We start from the raw sequence: 15,703 nt of genomic DNA on the forward strand, positions 1-15,703 counted from the left end.
TGGAAGGCAAGGAGGGTATATCCTTAAATAACTCGTGTATCTGCTTTACAGTAGATCCATTACTTCAATTGCGTACAATTATTTTTGCTGCTGGGGTATTCATTTTTTCTTGCAAGTTTAACATTAATGACTCCTTAAAACATTCTTTTCTCACCTTAATATTAAATAACAACATAGGATCACACCAAGTGAGAAGCAGACCAGCATGTAGTATGATGGGATTCAAAAAGTACATATAAAACTCTTTCAGCATCAGATTCTAAAAGACAGTTAATGTTTCTTAAGTCATTGAGGTCTGGGTTTCTTACTGCTCCTGTATAAAGCCTCAGTTGTCACAGCTGACATCTACGCTGAAGGCTCTTTTGCAGTATTGTAATACAAATGAGAATAACAAGTAATACAATGTATATTTATGCTATAATTTGAATCATTAAATAAAATGTCACTGTATACACACAGCTGCTTTTTGGAGAGCAACAGTAATTTCCTGCTTTTCAATGACTTGAACAAATGTGGTAAGTTTTATTTAAAAGTCTTCTTGCTTGTTTCTTAATTGGCGAATTCTTGTGTCAAAGCACCCAAATCATTCACAGAATTGCGAAAAAAAATGAATTAGCTTTGAAACACTTACTGGCAGAATACATCTATAGAAGTTGGAAAACCACAAATACATGCAGTAATCTATCTCCTGTTTTAATTCTTGCTACTAATCCTAGGCAGGGTTGGAAAGGGTTGTTACACTTTTAGTGTAACAGTTGACTAGAGCCCAGTTATCTGTGCATTCTCTTTAAGATGATGTAATCAGGTTGTCAATGCCAGAACAGACTTTCCCACTTTGTTATATTTTTAGAATCCTAAAATACCTGTTTTCTTTGCAAAGAGAAAAAAATATCCTTTATGGAAAGTGACAACACGGAAAAGAATAAACATTTCTTAGTGATATTGCGTTCATGAAATACGCATAGGCAACAAGGAGTGTTTTCCACGAGTTTTACATTTTCACTATTTAAACACTGTTCAGTTTTGCTGCGAAAATATGAGAAATGAATCCCCAGCCTGTAGTTTAAGGAGATCATTATCTGACCCCATAGTCACGGACAGACACCTGGAGAACTAGATGTTACTTGAAAGATGGAATGGTTTTGGTAATTCGTGACCGCGTGATTTGCAGGACCTCAGGCATTTGCCTTTCTCCTCCGCAGATGAGATCGGTGTCCACCTGGAGGAATCAGCCGAACGGCCACTCCAGCTCATTTGGACACAGCAACTTAAACCATCACCAATTTGTATGTAGACCAGCAGCCTGGGCTGCTGAATGCACAGCTCGATGTGGAACACGGTATGTGTTCCCCACCATCAGGGAGACAGTACATTTTATTGGAGAGAAACGGGACAGTAAGGTGGGACCTTGTAGTCCTGCCCCAGTATCAATCCCCAGGGCTTACGGATGAAGCAGAGATCAAAACTGTAGTGACTATATCATGTTTCTAGCCGTCAGAGTCACCTGAAACTTATAAAAATCCTCGACACAAGTTTACAAATCAGTCTGAATAAGACATGAGTATCTATTAACGTTCAAAAAAGGAACATTCATAATTAAATTATTATCCTTAGTTTACTTGCCTTCTCCCTATTTCATTCTGAAGGCTTAACTTCTGTTTAATATCCATAATAGGTAACTTTCATTCTCTATAAAGATTTACATTTGATCTCCAGAACAGTACAAAGGATTTCACACAAATCTTCCTAATTTACTGTGCATACATCACCGCCACCACTTTTCAAAGCTACTATTTTGTCTGCTACTTGCAGTACTCTTTAGATAACACGTACACATATATATATGTATATATGCATGTTAAATATGTGGAGCTCCTCACCAGCTTCCTAAAAATAAAGCTCCATCAGATAAAGCTGGTCCTATGGAAAATATACAGATATTTGGAAGAGGCAGATAGAAGGGAAGATTTAATGACATTTTTCTTTATACAGGTAAAATTTGGCCATTTGAGAAGTTTTGCCCAATGCAGGTCAAAACTGGCAATGCATACGGTCATAGAAATTTCTTGATTTTGTTTATTGGTTTTGAAATTTCAAAATGCAACATTTCAAATTCTGAAAGATTTCATATCCTTTGGGACTGAATTAATTTATAGGCCAGCCAATGAAATCTGGATTTGAGTAAAAAAATAATCTTAGTGAATACTGACAAGAACGTTATGGATTTGTCCTGGCAAGGAGACCAAGGACTTGGAAAGAAAATGTAGGTATGAGAAGACCTACGCTACTTATTTCCTACAATATTTTGTTAGTGAGATCACTGGCAACAAAAAGGTTCAAATTAATTAAAGCCTGGTGCATGTGCTGCAACTGTAGGTTGAGGTTATCACAAAATATATCTGAGCAGGAAAATGAGCACCAAATGAAGAAAGAACTTGAGCCCTTTCCTCAGTGACAGACCAAATTTCTGCTGTCATTATTTGTGCCCATTTTGCTTTCTTATTCTGATTCCTCAGTCATCTAGTAAGACTCTGAATAAAATAAATTAATCTTATTAATTATGAACAGACAGTTTTTGTTGTTTCATTAATATATATTGAACTCTGTGTCTCCACATAAAGTCAAAACGAAAAAGGAGTTATTATTATTTCAGTTCTAGGAATTTATCACAGTGATGTATGGAGAAGGAGATACATATGTGCATGCATATACATCCGCATACACACACATATGGGCATGCAAACCACATGATGTTTTCAGCATCTGGCTAACAAAGTTCAAAACGGTCAGTCAAAAGAGAGAGTACGAACAAAAGCCTTGTGGAAAGTAGTGCCATTCCTGTCTGAGAAAAGAATGGTATTTAGCAGTCAACCCAAACGCATGCTAATAAAACCAGTGTGCCATCAAATATGCTGTACATGGGTGAACATACCAATATCGGCAACAAGATGAACTACCTTAACTGATATTTTCAGTCATACACAATAGAGATTAAGTTCTATCCCTGAAAAGCTGATGAAGTCTGTGACTTCACCAAGGCCAGAATTTTACTCAAAGATGTCTCGTGACAGAGTCTACGACAACATACAGGTGGTTATGAATGGTTGGGGACTCTGCCAAAAAAACACACACACCTTTGTTCTAGCTGGAATTTGCTTCTTTTCAACCAACCTCAGCTTCCATGTCTGAGGGTTACAACTGGCATCAGATAAAGACTGGGCACAAGCCAGCACACCACATCTCCTCTAAGACGGTCAACGTGGCAATGGCACGATGCGTAACAAGGATGAAAGGACCCTGCTCTGCTGTGCGCGATCTACTTGCTGCTTGGGGGAAAGATGCATCATACTTATACACTTATAGACCTTCACATGCTCAAGCCTTGGGCAGCTTGATTAGCTGACAGGAATTAATTTACGATTTTTTGCCAGTAAATTCAGTGTGGAACAAATAGCGTGAGTTTCTTTTCGGGTAGTAACGTGTGGTGAATTTCTTCTCTCAGGTACTTTTTTGCAGAGGAGAGCAGAGAAGGGCGATGGTGCCCAGGCAGGAGAGCAGCTTCCCCACTGCACTTGGCCACACTGAGAGCAAGGGCCTTTTGGTACCAAAAGGTGTTACTGCAACACGCTTACTCACAGCAATCGTGTTCCCGACTGCTAACCTGGTAAAACATACGCTCCTTTCCACTGCTGTGGTTTGGAGAGGGAAGAGGAAAGCTAAGGGACGACCCACCCCTCTGAATTTCTCTTCTATTTATTGACTTCAGACAGCTATAATTTATTAAGTAAACTACCTGGCACCAGTAGACAAACTCAAAGTCTATGCTTTCCATTACCACTCAGAGGAGAAAGTATCTAAGATATATGCCAAATGCACATAGGTAAAGTAATCAATATGGGAGGAGGAGGGCAGATTAATCACAAGTTACGTAATGTTGCACCCTGAAAGCTGTTCGATTTAATCTCCACCACTTGTAGCTATTCCTAATCTAGTACTGTACAGGTGTTCACAGTCAGTTTTGTGGTAGCCTTGTATGACCCAAGTCTGGTTTTAATTGCTTAACAAACGTAATTTTATTAGCGAGATAAAGATACAGCTAACACTAATAAGCTGACTTCAAAATATAAAGAGCCTTTCAAGATTGGATTTTTAGTTAGCTTGCTGCTCTTTCTTTAGTATCTAATTGATTTTCTTGACATCTCTTTAGCCTGGCGTACTGCCTGCCTAAGTACTTTATCTGACCTTCAGGCGCTTTGCCAGGTATTGATCCACTCCCTACAACGGCTATGTTGTAGCTGCTCTTCCAACTTTGATAAGGGCTAATGTACCAGCACCAGCAAGACAGGAAGTCAATGGTCACCAAATTTCTATCATCCTGCTCTCCCTATCTACTTATGTAAGTACTCTGAGCAACGCTGAAATGAGATCCTAAGCAGGCCATATGTGCTTGTATTCCAAATTTCTCTTCCAGGAAATATTTTACCAAAAAAACCTGAAATAAAAGTATTTAGATAGAATTTTCATCACGGAGCTAAAATAAAGCTTTCCTGATTTGATGAGCAGAAATAGAAACAAACTTGAGCTGTTAAATAAAATATCAAAACAATACCAAAAAAAGAAGGAAAAAAAGAAAGTCAGATTTTTCAGTAGCATCTCATACACCCAAGTCAATGAAAGTATTTTGGACATTACAGGACCTTAAAGGAAAGTAAAAGAAAGTTAGTTGTATTTTTAATAACACTTCCAAGACAGCAATTTATTATAAATTACTAATAGCAAAATACAGCACAAGTTTAAAATGGGAAAGAAAAGAAGAACATAAAACTCGCTAACATCCTTGTAATAGCAACAGCCAGGGTTAAGTTTTCCCAAATCCCGCATCACTCATGTAAGGCCGTGTAGGCACATTATGAGAGCCATTAAGCAATCTGAAGATAAGACTAATATAAGCTGTTTCCACCAGATGTTATACTGTGTAAGGGGCTACAACATAAGGCAGAGGAAGCTAATAGATCATCTCCTCAATGCAGACTCCTTAAACCACCGCATCTGATTAAAATGGCAGCACGCTGTACAAGATTTTGGGTTGTTCAAAAAGCTTTACAGGGCAAATAAATACTTACACCATCTGCAAGAGAGCAATACTCCACAAGAGCAGTAGCCAAAGCTGAGATGGACAACTGCAATTCCAAAGAATTGTTCAAGTTTTTCCAGTGGAGTCTTTTAGATGTTTTTTGGTTGGGTCGTTGGTTTTATACCCCCATAAGGACGTAGAGAGGAGCCATGGTTTCATGATGAGACTCCAGAGCTGGGAAGCATTGGCTGAATCTTAACACTGCTAAAAATGCTCTTCACAGCTATTGAATCTTTCAGTCTCTGTAAAACATGGACAATGGATGCACAAGGAATTCTGCCAGATAAATACATTAAATATTGTATTCAAGGACCACCATTATAGAGCAAGACATATACCACAGACAGACAAGAGCCACGTTTAGAAGATACTGCTGCCCTGAGGCTCCTGCTGCTCCAGAATGAGGTCCAGCTTAGACATAATTGCCAGTTACTCTGGCACTAAAATATTCTGCATTTATATGCTCCTTATATTTGCTTGAAACAGTTAAAATAGACCACATTTCAAAAGTTAGGCTTACCAGCCCCCCACGGAAAGGTAGGGATTAGCAGGAGAGTAAATAGAAGTACTTCAGTCACAAACTCTTGTAAAGAAAGAATAAAGTTAGCTGAGGGAAAACTTCAGCAGGGAAAATTATGGATTTTTCAAGTGACAAAGAAACCCCTACAAACAGAACATCACATTAAGGGCCTTTTTCAATATACAGGAAAATCCCCCACGTAATATCTTGCCCCCAGCTGTTCAGGAAACATCATATCCTTCACCTGCTCTGCAAACTGTTGTGTCTCCCTACCTTGTTGGTACCAGCCTGGAAATAGGCTTAAAAAGTTCTATCTTTTTAGCAAGGACTCATCTGTTGCCCTCCAAAGAAATAATTTAAGTTACAAATTAAGATTTTGTAGATTGATCCACTATTTAAATTTATTTGGCCTCCCATAAGTGCTATGATGCTTCATATATAAGTAGAACAGGAAGACGCCTCCCAGACGGTTTGGCACAGCACCAGCAGACCATCAGCAAAGAGGCAGCTGAAAGATCTGCTCTTGCAAAGTGTACGTGGAAGGGCAGAAGAGCTCTGCTTTGACTAAGACTGGCAGAAGTCCTGGCTCGTAAAATAAATGCATCTGACAGTGGAGTCAGCAATGAAGTTAACGGAATCAGCATAACTGAAACACTGATGTATAGGGCTTTTCATCTGTTTTCTGGTGCTAACACAAAACCACTGAACTAAAGGCACACCTTATGCTTATGAGACACAGTTTCTCAATTTGCTTATGCCGCAGAAAGTTCCTACGGTGGTTTCTGAACTTCTGCTCAGATGAATGAGTTGAAAAGGAGGAAGGTGAGGGAGGATCCTACTGCACCTATAAAGGGCTGCTGAAGTGCCCACTGCTCCACGCGGAAGGGGCAAGTCCTGCAGGGTCTGCCACGGGAAAGGTCCCCAGGCAGGAGCCTCTGCGGGCTGTGACCCCCCAGCCTCCCCCACGGGAGCAGCCAAGGAATGGGGAGGGGAACAGCGGAGAGGGCTGCATGAAACCTAGGGGAAGTCCTGAAAAGAGGGCAAATAGGGAATGTAACTCAGAAGAAATCTGGATTAGGGAACATGATTAAGTGGGACATGGGGCCGGGGACGAGAAAGATATACAGGATCTGGTTTCCTTATCTTTAGGGGAAGGACTAATTTGCTTTAGTTGCAATTAGCCTTTTTACCTTATAAGTGCTGACATTTAGCCCAGATTTATATGTTTCTGTGTGTATATCTGGGAACAGTCTGTGTATTTGGAGCCAGTGATTTTTCTTTGTTATTACTGCTAATGACACAGGCTGAACAAATGTGGCATGGGAACTACCAAGTTCTACAGAAACTTCGCTAGGTCTGGAAAATTTATCATCGATGACCACGATACTTAGTGGCAAACCTTCAGCTACAGAGATGCGGGTGGAGGAGCTCCCAGGTTTTTTTCTTTCAGGAAAGGAACAGAGTCATGTTCAGTACAATTCAAATTGACTGATCATCAGAAAAATGTCGCAAGGCATACGTTTTCCCAAGCTTTTCCTAAATTGTTTCATTGAGAGGTTTGAGAACTTAGATATAGAAGCTTATTTTGTTGGCCAATTTATATTTCATAATCATATTCTAGAGGGGTTTTTTCCCTCTCTCTGATAATTTTTTACCTTTAGTTTAGTGAATTTTTAAGTTTAGGCTGAACATGCTTTCTAACAGAGATATTACTTAAGGGAACTTAATATAATAAAATTGAAAATATGGTCATTAACTCTACATCATACAAATGTAGAGTGAATTTTCAAACAGGGTCATCAATTATATTCTGTTCCTAGACAATCTGCTCCTACTTCCAATTATTTATTTTCTCTGAGCAATTCCTGACTTTGCAGGTTTCATTTTTATTGTAATCCCATCCTCTCTCAATTCCCTGTTATCACCAACCCTGCTGGAGTAACACTAGTTCCTGACCTGATACATTAATACTTGCTTTTCTGTATTTATCATTCCTTCATTTCTGATCTCCTTTATTTCTCCTCTTTATTAGCTTCTTTTACATAACTTGCTCTGCTGATGTTACCCATAACTTGGAATTTTTAAAATATTTTCTTTTCAATAAAGCTCACATCTTACACAGAAACTCTCTGACAGATGAACTAAACCAGACATATCCAGCAACCACAGTTAAATGTACTACAAGATTTTAGATGAAACTAATCCAGTTGAGTCTGTAATGATACCTTTTATACAGGATGGGATAATGTAGTCTAGCCAGCTTCAGAAGGAATAAAATTCACTATATGCTCTAACGTACCCACTGTTTAGGGGAATTGGTACTTCTAGGTACTATTCCTTTCTTTTCCTATTTCAGGACCTACCTTATATATGAGTTATTATATTATAAATATATTATAAATTATATTATAATTTTTAGTTTAAAAAAAAATCTGTTGATGCAATACAGTGAAGAGTTCTTACAAAGTAAGAAAAGGTACATAAATCTGCAGCAACTGTCTCAGGTATGCAGAGTTTGAAACTTGACAACACAAAACCACGCAAAACTTCATTGCTCGCTTTTAATGAGCACAGAAGTTTACTATACAGAAAGTTAAGCAGCTTAATATCAACATGAGAATACACTTAATAACTTAATTACATTCTCACTTCTTTAGAACCTGGTTCAAATTGGGCTGAAACCACGTGGGTAAAATAAGTCTCTCCTTCTCAAGTGAGTGTCATGTTGTAAAGGCACAAGGGAATTTTTCTACAACATCCAGTGTTGACTCTAGAGGTGCCTCGGCCTCGGATTGACTAGAAGGGGGTTCCAGATTAAATCCAACGGCAGAGATTTATTGACAAGCCTATTCAGTCCCTGCTTCTATTGCAGCGTCCTCAAAATATATATCTAGATCTCTTTCATGATGACTAAATTTCTCCCAAAAGAGAGTTTGATCCATAAAAGTGCTGGTTTAATCATCATTGACTTAATGATTCTTTTGCAATGTCAATTAAATGGTATGAAAAATTAAACCATTTACAGAACACGAGGACCTTTTAAATTACACATTTCAAAAATATTATTTAAAATTCTAGTTATATAATCCTTTTAGAACTGTCAAAGAATAATGCTGCTCTAACATTTGACTCATTACTCATGCCAATGCTTGTTGGAATTCATAGAGTTGGCAGATATTTAAAAACCAAACTCACTAGAAATGAAGAAATTAGCAAAGTGTAACAGGAAAATTAGCCGGTGTTATGCAGAAGGGGGGCATACACAGCATTCAGGTGATAAAGCCTGTTAAACATTAAGTTTTACACTGTTAATGTCATGGTAAAGCTCCAATTATGTAACAATTTAAAATTTCTATAAATTAAGCCATATATCCAACGTGGGTTTCTACTTTTGTTCTTTGAAAACACATTGAGCCGTTTTGCTGGGAACATTTATCTTCCTTTCAGCCGGTTCTACCCTTTCCATCTGTCCCTCCCCACACCCACGCTGCTGTGCACCCCTGAATGGATGTTTTACTCTTGCCTCTTTCATTTAATTCTCTTAGAAAGTTGCCTTGATAGTGCTAACTACCTCAAGCAGCTTTATAATGCTGTGTTTTCGACTTAAATGTACTGTGGAGCATTTATTTTAGCACCCAGCATTAGCACTGACAGTCATCAAGTGGGAAACTGCTACAGCTCACTCTTCAGGGACTAACTGCTGTTGCCTTCACTGCCTCTCTTATGGGAAATGAAATGAGAGGTTTTATCTGGGACCTGTATGAATGTGGGATTTCCCCTCAAGGGAAACACATGCAAATGAGCCCAAGCACATACAAGAAAGACTCCTTTTGCTTCTCCTAACCCAAAAGATATGCACTACAGGTCACAGTGTTTGTCATGTGAATATCAGGGGTAAGCATTATAATTAAGGAAACGAAATAAAATCTGACAGTTACATTTGTAATAAAAGACACCATTCATGAAACTGCCTATTTTCCGAACAACCATCATGCAATACCGTACATAAATTAGCAAAAGACGGTAAAAAGAATGGCAGGCAGCCAAATTACCATAATTTCTGGCTTCACTGTCCATCGCAGTCTCCAGTGATTTTTATCAGCATGTAAAGTCTCATGGTTGTTGTTGAGCACGCACTACCAAAACTCACTTCTCTTTCAGTCCTGCTAAATCATAAATACATTCTGGAAATGAGTCCGCCCTTCTCTCACTCCACCTTTTATATATATATATATTCGTTTTTTAAAAAAAAAAAAAAAAGAACCACAGAGGCTCAAGAAACATTTTTAAAAAAAACAACTACTCTAAAAACACTTGGCAAGAGACAAACTTCCCTTTTAATATACAGAGTCCTTCAAAGACCCTCACTAATAGGATTCTTGTAGCCAGTCTGTCACACAGGCTCACTAGTAGTCATGACTTTAAGAAGTGCCAGTATTCAATGCAGTTAGGACAGACACCCAGAAGATGTTCAGGCCAATTAGGCTGAAAACCTTTGCACAAATTACAAACTCTCAGTCAATGTACTTGTACACTTATTAAACACTACTGACAAAAATACACAAGCAAATAAGACTCTTGGGTTTTCTTTACACGGATTCCCACACTGTGCAAATATGATTAACCTTGCCCACACCTACACTGCAGTATTCACTATTTTTTATTCGTAAAGAATTCAAGTCATCCTGTCTCCTCCATGGAGGAGAAACAAGACTTGTGTGACCAGTCATACAGCACAGAGAGTCAAAGATCACAATCCTCAAGCTGCAATGTTATTGTCTAAAATAAAATCAGCCAACCTCGCACTCCAAACCACAACACTCCCTTTCCCTGATGAATAATTTCCTAATAGCCATTTGTACCAGTCTTCGTTACACGATTGTAAATCTGGTCAAATGATATCATTGATAATGGTAAGAATATTCTGGAAACCACATTTTTAAAGGTCCATCCCTAACACTGATGAACTTTAAATGAAATTTTGAAGGTATGGGACATTTTTGTTTCCATGGGGTAATGAGTTATTTTGTCGCTGCATATGTTTCATATACTTCTGATAACCTGCAGCTAAGGCTGTGTAAATGGAGCATATCTGTCCTGTCCAGACCTCAGCAGTCATTAACATTTTATGTTCAAAAGGTTATTCTCCAAATGACCCTATTTTGATTTTTGAAAGAGAATCTAATGGAAACTTCTATCATGTTAGTAACTTCCGTTATGCTTTCTCTTGGCAATGTCAATTGAAGGAAGAAAGTAGAAGCTGGGAAGCTTGGAGTTCTACACCAATTTTAATATTTTGTGATCCTTCACCTCAATTTCCACACTTTCCACATGAGCGTACTGTTCAGTTAGATTAAGTAAACTACAACATCACTGGAATGTTGCAAAGCACAGAAGGATATAGAGATAATTTCTCTTTTGTAGTTATAACCTAATACTCTGTGGATGCCTACTATAAAAACAAAAGGAAGTTGTCCTCTGTGATAAGTAACTATCGTTGCTTCACTGCTTCAAGATCACAATGAGAAGACAGTTGCTTGCGTCTTCATGATATGGAAAATACTGGCTAACTGGTTGCTTGTGGGGTGTCCCTGGCATTTGTCTTCAGGCTTCTAATAATTTATGACCTGATAACCTGAGACATCATCTCCTAAGGACATAAGCAGGAGCAATGCAGATACTTTGGAATTTGTTTCCAGCTTTATCTTCCCAAAACTAGACTTTCTTGCCTTCTGAACATACTGCAAAATGTCAGCAATGAGGACCAGCGTTTTCAAAGTTCTCAAGCTGGAGAAATATTTTGGTTGCTGCTGGATGAACACTCAATATTTTGGGGCTCTTGGGACAGGAGGAGAGGTACCTCCTAGGTGGGATTCATTTTCAGGGGAAATTCCACTAAAGCAGACCGTCTCTTCTTTACTCAGACACAGGGAAGTTAACAAACCACTTTTGTCCATCAGTGCAAAATACTGCAGTTTGATAATCCAACATTCAATAGCAGCAACTAGAGCATACACTCTGATCATGACAGAGGAGAAAAGAAAGGGATGAGCCATGTTAACCACAGATTATTTCTTATTAGCCATTAATACCTTTTTCCCCACAATAACATTTTACAAGACAAGGTACTGGATCTTTATAGGACCCTAAAAGGAGAAAAAAACCTCCTCAGTATTACACATCTGCAAAACACTGGGAAGACGTACAAAAGGCAACTCAGCACAGGTAAGATATAACCAAGAATTTCCCACACATACACACAAGCTTTTTTTTTTTTTTTTTTTTTTTTTAAGTAGAATCTGGAAGGTTAAATAAGGGGAAGCCTCCAAATAGTCCTGTAAATAATTTCAGAACTATTGCAGGCATATTTAAACAAGAGGATGGTAACAAGCAATTTCTCAGCAAAGAATGACAGTAATTTCTGATGTTACCACAATTATCATGCCATTATTATGGATAAACAACCTAATATATTATGCTACGTTGCAGCTCAGCTCTGCATGTCATCCTGCTGTGTAACACGGCTAGTTACTTACATACTCTAGACAAACAGTATTGGTATTTAGTAGCTCATTTTTTTTAAATGTCCTGAAACCCTGTTATGGGCTGAGATCCCATCTGAGTACCAACAGCCTAGGACCATTTTCTCAGGAAAATTCAGTGACTTATTTTGGAACTTTGGGGCAATATTCTCAGCTATAATTACCAGTTTTTAAGGAAAGAAAGAATAGAACAAAAATAAATACCAAGCCAATTATTTACTAGCCTAACTACAGATTTTGCAGATGACGGTTACCTGAAACAAGATATCTGGGACACCTTGCAGTAGCGGTTTACTATTATGACTTCTAATCATCCACCCTGCTATCCCCTGGGAGGTACACCACCTCCAAGAGAGGCAGAAAAACAGAAGGTGTGTGATGTCTCAGCTAACCCTGTTCACAGAGTAGCATCTTGGTTTAAATTGCTGATGAGAGTGGGTTTGAGCCAAGACTCAGTTATGACAGAAGCGCGTTTTCCTTCCTGCCAGTCCTGGCATGGGCTGGTGAGCTCTGGCAGAAAAACAGGGCAGACTTCTGGGGCCAGGAGATCTAACCACCTCAAAGCACGATCAGCTGGAACTGGTTTGTCAAAGCTCTTGTGCACCACCAACTTGAAAGTGTTTATCCTGATGCCCTACTGTATGAAACAAAGCCAGTTTAGAGGAACACCACTGGAATTTAACTCTTATCAGTGTGGTATTAAAAATACATCCCAACGTTCACACCATGGGAGCTCCATCCTCCATTCAGGTAGATTTCTGAGCAGGCTTCTGTAGCACTTTGGAGGAGTATAGAGTATCATCCTTCTCCAGCTGAGGCTGAGGAAACCTGCTGATGTACACTTGCAGTAAGGGATTTCTACAGTGTACTTCATGCTTTGAAGGAGGCAGGGAAGGAAAACTGTTACAAGCAATAATTCCTTTTAACCGTAATTTGGCAGCTGTAAATAGGCAGACAGTGCAGTCCAGCAAAGAACCAAGGAACCAGCACACGCTAACAGAGAGGCTTTTTAACATTACGGCTGCCTTATACCAGCTCTTAGACAGGTAACCCCTGAAGACGGTCAGACGGAAGATGCTTCAGCAGCGATGCCTCCTGAGAGGAGGGCTGGAGGGGAGCTGGATACCCAGAGGGTTGTCCAGGTGAGGACACCAGAACGGCCGCAGCGCAGAGCAGGAGGCAGCACGGGAAGCTTTGGAGAGGCTGGGCAGCAGAGCACACCAAGCAACATCTGGGAGTTACCAAGCAAGATCGACTTTGCGCTGCTAATCGCTTCCTCCGAGTGCAGTTTATGCTTTGTAACACTAACCCAGATAGCCTGGATAATGAGACTAGAAAACTGCTTTCCAGGTCATTGCTGATTAAAAGGGTAGAGTTAGCACTGATAACAAACTGTTGCTCTGTTTCATAAATGACTATCAGCACTCGGGTATGACTAAACGGAACCCATCATTTTCCCTGTGTATGAAACACTGGATTTTTTTCTTCCCATCTGTTTTAATTAATCTCATTATATATGAATTAACAGAACATTGCTTAAGGAAATTATATCTTGTTTTGGCAAACGGATGGTTTAGTTGCATTAAAACCTTTCTACTATCTAGCATAATCTAATGTGTTAAATGTTTCCAAACCAAACATTTGGTAGGTCAAGATACGTAATCCACCCCACTCAAACTGTCAAGACGTACACTACTTTTGACCACAGTTAATGGAATTAATGTCACTTGTTTCAGTCAAGTCGTATTGCAAAGCCCATGTCTAATCTATGACGTATATAGATAAACAGATTTACAAAGCAATAGCTTGCACGGCACCTTGCCTTTCAAGGTCACAGGTTACACTGCAAAGAAGCCAACTTCAAGACACCCTTATATATGTACTTACCCCAAGCATAATAGTATATATTGATCTATACATTCATATAGCTATAGACATACTCAAAATATCAGTAGGGATAGCTATTTATTAAATTGCATTTACTATAAATCTTGTCTATTTTACCACACCTTTGTCTGCTAGGGTGCACATCAAACACTCCCAATAGATATTAACATTTTTTTTTGCCTAAAGTTGTCATCACTTCTTTTTCAAGCACTCAAATTAAAAACCGAACAGAACAAAATTAAATCTAATACTCATTCTGTTAGTTAAATTAGGCTGCATCTAAAACATGTTTTATGGGAAACCACTGCTTTGTATATCCTATTTCTTCCTGGATGGAACAAAAAAAGTTATTTCTTTCAGGTAACATGATCCTATATACTGAAATATAACACACAGACATAGCATAACTTCTATCAGACCATACTCTGCTTCAGAACACATTAGCCTTCAATCAGTGAGCTGCTTACAAGACACAAAAAATGAGATTAACAAATAACTGTGAGATAATGCGAGTACTGGCTCTTGGAAGACTTTTCTATCATTTGTATGTTAATGAACACCTGCCTGTAGAGCTGTATTTTTCCTGGACATTTGCAGCAACTTAAATTAACAGAAGGAAAAGAAGCTAATTTTGTGGCTATCTTCATATAGAGTCTTAGACCATGGAGCTACAACTCAATTTTCTAAACCAGTTTAAAAACTCTATTACAACAAATTTCCTTGTTAAAAATAAATAAATAAACCAGTATGTATAAGCTGAAGCCATTTTACAAGCTCTTAAAAACTGTGCTATGGGCTAGATCTTAGATTAATGTTTGTGATGCACGCTGAAAACCTGTAAAGCATTTATGTAATTGCTAAGCATTATTATTTTTATTACTGTAACAGATGGAACCAATCCATCTTCGTAGATAATATCTCATAAATGATTCATTACTATTCCTTTAACCTAAAGTCTTTTGTATTTTGCAGATCCATGAGAAATAACTATTAGGAGGCTCCATGCATAAAATAGTATGAAAAGTACCTAATGTCTTCCAAATGCAGTGGCCTTGCTAACATTTGGGCCTTACAATTTTCACATTGTTCCTATTCCTCTCAGAATCTGTTACTTCTGCAAGATACTCCTCCTCATTTTCCATCACTGGTTTTCAGGTGATGTAAAATATCACTGCAAACTACTGGTAATGTTTATAACTTATATGGCTGCCATTAATTGCAAATATGGACTAGACAAATGCTTTATAAGAGATGGAAATATCTCCCACAAATGCATGACATAGTTTTATAATGCAGCATTCTTGGCTTCAATTGCTAATGAAAAAGAGTTATGTGATCACACTGTCCATCTTTCCTTTGTCCAATAACTTTTTGACCAATTTTAATCAAATTGGAAAGCCAGGTAGACATCTCACAGATATGAGTTTCTATCAGCTTAATGAGAACTGATGGCTGGAAGAGAAAAGAAATACACAAATTAGTACTGTCATTGGTAAAAAGGCTGAAATGGGAGCTCATCAGTCATCCCCCACGCCTGGGCTGCCTCTGGCCATTCAGACACTGTTAGTCCAGAATCAGACACAGCAGATGCCATCTCCTGCCCACCTTGCAGCTGACAGA

At 38.6% G+C, this 15,703-nt stretch overlaps 1 long non-coding RNA gene across 26 annotated transcripts in view; it reads right to left on the reverse strand.

Moving 5' to 3' along the window:
* The window catches only part of LOC142414722 (uncharacterized), a 360,090-nt gene that overhangs the window by 273,682 nt on the left and 70,705 nt on the right, over positions 1-15,703 (reverse strand). The window contains exon 5 of one of the 26 annotated variants that reach the window (XR_012777177.1): positions 9,707-9,817. The exons of 24 other annotated variants lie outside the window; for them this stretch is intronic. This is a non-coding gene — a long non-coding RNA (uncharacterized LOC142414722). Of the gene's footprint in view, positions 1-9,706; positions 9,821-15,703 lie in introns of all 26 variants that reach the window. One more of the 26 variants, XR_012777179.1, reaches the window with a different exon arrangement.

Source organism: Mycteria americana, chromosome 9 (genome assembly GCF_035582795.1).
Source record: "Mycteria americana isolate JAX WOST 10 ecotype Jacksonville Zoo and Gardens chromosome 9, USCA_MyAme_1.0, whole genome shotgun sequence".
In the NCBI taxonomy this organism is placed as follows: domain Eukaryota; kingdom Metazoa; phylum Chordata; class Aves; order Ciconiiformes; family Ciconiidae; genus Mycteria; species Mycteria americana.